The 6314-nt window shown below is 40.3% G+C and overlaps 1 long non-coding RNA gene across 1 annotated transcript; it reads right to left on the bottom strand.

Annotated features, from left to right (window-relative positions):
• Positions 1 to 790: 790 nt before the first annotated feature.
• LOC149323294 (uncharacterized) lies at positions 791 to 3940 on the bottom strand. Its single transcript, XR_016280113.1, has 3 exons — positions 3668 to 3940; positions 3403 to 3530; positions 791 to 3140 (listed from the first exon to the last, which is right to left on the bottom strand). It is a non-coding gene; the product is annotated as an uncharacterized LOC149323294 (long non-coding RNA).
• Between the last annotated feature and the right edge of the window lie 2374 nt (positions 3941 to 6314).

Raw genomic sequence — 6314 nt, 5'->3', positions numbered from 1 at the left:
GAGTAGCCTAAATACCCCAAAGGAACCAGATCCTGCCTGACCAGGCATTCCTGGTTAGTACTCGGATAGGAAACCACCAACAAATACCAAATACTATAGGTTATATTCCAAAGGAAGGAACTGGTCTAACCAGCTCTGAAAATTCCTTGACATCAGCACAATTAATGTACACATTGATGTGTGTGTGTGTGTGTACTCATTTTCCATACAGTTGTGAAACCCAATACTAAATGCTAAAGGAATACTAAATGCCAGGGAAATTCAGCTCCTCACAACAATTTGTGGAGTTTAGACTTGGTTAGAAGAAAATGAAATGGAAAGTTCTCCTGCTCAGATGAAATGAAATGTTGTTGCTATCCTCCAGTGCACAAAAATCCATGAGTACTCCCATTGACTCCAATGGCACATATCTGGCTACCCGAAGATTTAACCTTGATGTGAACAGCACTATAACCTAACTTCCCATCTACTGGGACTTGGATTTGAATAAAGGCATGGAATAGGGAACTTTGGGACTGACCACCAAGCAAGATTTCATACCAAGACATAATCTCGCTTTCAATAATATGGCTGGCAACAGCAATTACAAACTGATCATAAAAGTACAAACTGCTTTTTGTAGTTTGCAGTGGGGGAAGAGGAAGATATCTGTCTCTGTCTGTCCTAAGCCCCACCTAGCTTCTTCAACCGCAAGCAATGTTCAAAGAATCCAAGCAAAAAAGGCCAAGGAGACAATAATTAATTTTCAATCAGATTTATTTTTCTTGAAATGATATTATTTACTGAACTGAATATGCCAACTAACCTGACAAAGTGACTCCTGCTCAGTGCCCAGGGGAAGGCGAAAAACCTCCAGGTTCTCAGGCCAATCCGCCCTGGAGGAAAATTCCTTCCCGACCCCAAAAGTGGCAGTCAGCACTCGCCTGGGCAAGCCATGAGCAAGAGCCATACACAAGGGACCCCTGATACTCCTTCTCCCCATTTATATATTATATTATTGCTTTCATGAAACGATATTATTTACTGAACTGAATATGCCAACTGTCTTCACAAAGTGACTCCTGCTCAGTGCCCAGGGGAAGGCGAAAAACCTCCAGGTTCTCAGGCCAATCCGCCCTGGAGGAAAATTCCTTCCCGACCCCAAAAGTGGCAGTCAGCACTAGCCTGGGCAAGCCATGAGCAAGAGCCATACACAAGTGTCCCCTGATACTCCTTCTCCCCACCCCTGCTTCTTCCCCATACCCCCATTGCTGTGCTGTAGCCCAAAGGAAAGCCTTGTAATATCTGTTGCTTTTCTCCATGGAAAAACAACCTGAATGGAAGCAGGGCATGAAGGTTGCAATACCTTTTTCGTGCCACCATGGACTGAACTAATAAAAAAGCCTGAGTAGAATCCTTCCTGCTATTGGCCTTTCCAATTTGTTCTTGAATAGTCGTGACTGATTCTGCTTTTCTTTTTTCATTGCTCTTTGAAGCAAAGATCCTACACTGACTGGCAGAGCTTAAAGCTCCCACTGTGTTTTCCATCCCATTGCAGAAGGCAGCTTCCCAGCCCTGGAGCAAGGCCCATAACTATTTAGTGGCTAGGGCTGGATAAGCAGTGTGCAATTGCAATTCTGCACCCTGCATATATTCATGTTCTTTGGCTCTAGGAAGCTACTTTGTGTATTTTCACAATTTCTGAGAATGCTCAGAAATTCCTGATTATACTTCTAATTAAATTTCCTAGTTCCTTCTTTTGAAAAGAGGGTATCTTCCTTACACTATGGGTTCAGGGGGTTTCTACTGGAACCATTGCTTCCTTCCTTACTATACATATCATGCTGTAATTATTAGCATTTCCAAAAGCAGTAATTGCAGCAGGAAGTACTTGCAGAGGTGAGACATGCCTTATGCTTTCTTGTTCCCAAGCCTGGCCCCAAATCCAGAGTAACAGATGAAAGGAGTAACATCTCTGCAAAAAGAAACTGTTTAAACCTGTTGTAAGGACTGATTTGTAAAGACAAGAAAATGTGACAAAAGTAGTTGGGGAGTTGGTAAAAAGAGATCCAAAGAACCTACCTCTACGCTGGGCATCTTCCACATGTTGCTGTACCTGAATTATGGGATTCTCAAATTCATGTTTCCCATTGCACAGAAGACATCCTGTTATGAGCTTGTTACATTTTGATCCAGTAGAAAAAACCATTCCTTTCTGCTTTTCAACACTCCCTCTTTAAAGATGCAAAAGGTTAGTATTTGTCACCTCAGTCCCTGCAAAAAAAAATCACTATATCATCAGCCAGAGAGAAATTCATGATCATTGTTTCAACATGTCATCTATGAAGGTTTGGGAGACTAAGGATCACTCACTGCAACAAAAGATGCCTCTTTAGGCCCTACCTGCATTTCGGTGATATTCATTAAAGCAGAGCAATGCATTGTGTTGCTTACTTCATAGTAGATCCCCTTTTTGGTTGGTTGTTTCTTTGTTAACACTGTTGAAATCCATGCATTTTCTTTCAGCTTTTCAATTCACTGTTACATTCAGGAATTACTAGGATATAGTTCTTTTAAACTTGGAAAACCGCTGTCAAGTCTGCAAAGAAACTATAAGCCACTCAAGTGGACGTTTCAGTAAACCTAGTTTAAATAGTCCCACCAGCAAGAAAAAGGACCCAAGACTTACCTCCATGTTGGTAATACTCACGTCTATCTTCGTGAAAGATGTTATGTTCCTTATCTCACTTCAGCACTTTCACTCTGAATTTGTTGCTGTTCTAAGCTTGTGAGAAACAGTCACACGAAGGCCTATCCTTCATTTTCCAATTCCAGTGAGTTTTTCCAGGCTGAAGGTATTCACTTGACTCGAGAAATACCATCGGTTCAAAGAGGCCAAGAGGAACAGGGAAATAGTCAAGCATCTGTTTCCTTTTCTACATAGGACAACTCTTAAGTACTTACCTCTATGCTGGTGATAAGGACTTACCTCTGTTCTGATGTTAAGGGATTGTGGCTATTCTTTCATGAGCATTTAGAAGCATGCTATGTTTGCTTACCCACATCAGGTTTGGTCTTGTCTTCTTGTTTTATTTATATGAGTTGGTGAACTTCTTGCTCCGAAGCTTTCTATGCTGAAGATTTTTGATCCACAAGGCTTTCTATAAAAGTACAAAAGTGAAGGTCATGTACAACTAATTTTATATTTCCAATTTTCAGTTTTGGAAAAGTGAAACGAAATGAACAAATCGATTCCTAAACTTCACTGTTCTTGGTTAGAGATTGGAATAAATGGGGAGACAAACAGAAAAAGAGATAAAGTATTTGCTTTTTTGGCAATAAACACATCTACCTAAAAGTTTGTGATGTTTCTCCTTCTGCTCTGTTTAAAGAAGAAGTCGTTGAAGAAGAAATGTTTCTTACCTCACATTAGATTTCTTCTTGTGTCTTTATTCTATGTAATTATCATTGTCCAAGTCTATCATGAAAGAATGGCCCAACTGCAGATCTTTTTGCATTGTAGCATTACTTCCAAATGTGCAAAGAAATTACTGTAGAGGGAAATAAATGCTTAACCATCGCAGTGACATCTCCAGCGACTGGTCTTGAGTCGACCAGCCTTCCAGCCAGCCATGGAAAATGATCTAAGAGCTCTCTCTGCAATAGAGGATACCATTTTAGGCCCTACCTTCACATGGCTGGTGTTTATGGGTAAGATGTTCATATTTCCCTATTCTTGAAGGAGTTCAGCCAGTGACATCCCTTTCGTCACCTGAGACCTTTCTATTATTCTTTTGTGGATTCCTTAATCCTTTTAAAATCCATATATTTCTCTTTTTCTTCTCAGCTCCTTTTAAAGAACTGATGGGTTACAAGTTAATTCTTTTTTTAACTTGGAAAATCTCTTTTAAACCTGAAAACAGATGGATAGATGATCAACCAAACATCGAAACATCATAGCTCATTGGTGTGGCCAGTCAACAGAAAAAGATCAATATCCAATGTATCTGATTTCTTCTAAATACAGGGCTTACCGCTTCTTTCTTAATCTTATCATTAATTCTGTCTCAATCTGATCAGAAACTAAAACATCTATACTTTCTCTAGTAGATCCCTGAATTTAAGGTCACCCTTTTGCTGTAGTTTGCTTCTTTTCTTCTGTTCCTGGAGGCTGAAGATATTATCCCAAATACAGGAATAAATAACATTTCCCAGCAGTCTCCGCTACATATTGAGACCCTGACAGAGCAGTTATGGGATAAAATTGAGCAATTGGAAACCGTTTACATAGTCCTTTAGCTCCTGGATTTCTCTATTCCAGTTTAAACATTGGATACTCAAATTAATGAAATATGCAACTCACTGCTGAATATACAAGTCATCCTTTTCTTCATTTTACAAAATGGATGGATTTCCAAGTCTTTTTGAATTTGAAAAATTCCTTTTCAGATCTACAACATTCTGATTTACAAAACCTTGAAAGAAACCTATACCCCTCCCAGCTATTTTCCAGTGGTTAGTCTGAAGACTCTGTTAACCAAGACAAATAACAACGAATGATATTGTTTTTCTGGCTAGGAAATTTGGCAAAGGAGAAGTTAGACTCTGACAGTTGGAGAAACTGAAACACCCTCCTCACCTGTTGGACTCCTTAGTTCCAATCTCCTTCAGAATGGAAAACTGTTCTAGAATTGGAGATGCTTCTACTTCATAGTAGAAGCATCATAGATTTCATCAGAATCACCACATCTATGCAAGTGCCATCTTCAACATAATCTCTGGATGGTGTGTTTTTCTGAAACCTATAAGGGTCTTTCTGCATGACAAATATTTTCATGTCTTTATAACAACCCAGTTTGGAGAACAGCTATCTGACAAGACTTCTGGCAGTTCTCTGTTAGAGTTTTAAACCACATCTCACAGATTTGCCATTTCTAGGACTTGGAAACTGTAGTACAGATACACCACTTTCTTAAAATCCTGACATGTCTTGGGAGAAAAGAGGTTAGAGATTCACTGGGATACTCATTGGAACTGAGTATCCTTAGATGTAAGTGTGTTCATGTGTGACTGCCAACACATGCCCATGTGTGTTTCTTATTGCAACATCATCACCAAAGAAGGCAGAAGCTGAAACGTTTGGTGCTTTGCACAAAAACCTGTTTCAATCATTTGAAATTTAAAATTTAAAATCATGTTCATGAAATCAATTTGAATTTTATAATATCCTTGTGAGGATAGTATCCTAGTAAGAAGCAGGTTCTACCTGAAAACAGTGCTGGTTGTTGCTTTCCTAGGATCACATTGGGCTCAGAATAAAAACTACCAAAATCATTAAGTTTCATTACTTTAAGACATTTTACACAGTTTACCTCTGATATTAGGGTCAGATGTCAAAAAACTCATGGGATTAAGGTAGTGGAGCATGAATATACAGGAGGTGTGCATTTCACTCCTTCTTTCTGTTATGCGTCTTCAAAACAACTCCATCTATAGTGCCCCTATTTTAGGGTTTTCTTGGAAATATTTGTTCAGAGAAGGTTTGCCATGGCCTTCCTCTTAGAAGCTTATCGCACTCACAGCTTTCCCGTTCCATTCCGGTTAACAAAGCGGAGAGATCGTGAAACGGGATGAGGACTAACGCTACCGCATTAAGTGTTCTTACCGATATGTTAACGTGATTAGAATGATTGCTATCGCACACCGTTAAGGGAGAAGCCAACCTGTTATGGATATCAGCAACAGCAAGGTCCCATCTGAAGCATGCCTGGTGGGGGGTTCCTTGGCTTTCCAACTATATACACATCTTATCAATCTACCCATCCAGCCATGATTTGCAAACTACACAGACCGCATTCTTTTATATACACCTGGGGGAAAGTGATTTTTGGTTGGCAAAAGTGGATTGACACAGAGCCTTGGGACAAAGTGAATCAAAGGAGGCTAATAAGAGTTGTCTGGCAAATTGATCTGCTTGGTGTAAAAGGAAAGGAATAATTGTTTACTATGCCATTTGAAAACAAATCAATTCACTAATAGTGCTGTCCCTCAGCAGACTTCTATTGTTCTCTAGTCATAATCGCATAGGCAAGAGAAAAGAGTGCAGTGTAGTCCTATACAGACCGGCAGAAAGCACCGGCCTGTGGACGGAGTCAAGGCGTACGTCCTGATGCCGGACACCCTAACTGTGCCCCATGGCACCATTTTGGCATGCGGCTCTGGCGCCGCATCCACATGATGCAGCAATGAATGGGCATCATAAAGCTGTGCCGCCACAGCTATGGCGCCCCTTGGAAGGCGCAAAAGGTTCTGCTTTTTGCGTCTGCTTATTGTGC

Source organism: Sceloporus occidentalis, unplaced genomic scaffold, assembly GCF_023333645.1.
Source record: "Sceloporus occidentalis isolate IW3139 unplaced genomic scaffold, rSceOcc1.0.p SCAF_1, whole genome shotgun sequence".
Taxonomy (NCBI): domain Eukaryota; kingdom Metazoa; phylum Chordata; class Lepidosauria; order Squamata; family Phrynosomatidae; genus Sceloporus; species Sceloporus occidentalis.
The sequence above is the reverse complement of the archived record's forward strand: the minus strand, read 5'-3'. Positions and strand labels throughout refer to the sequence as shown.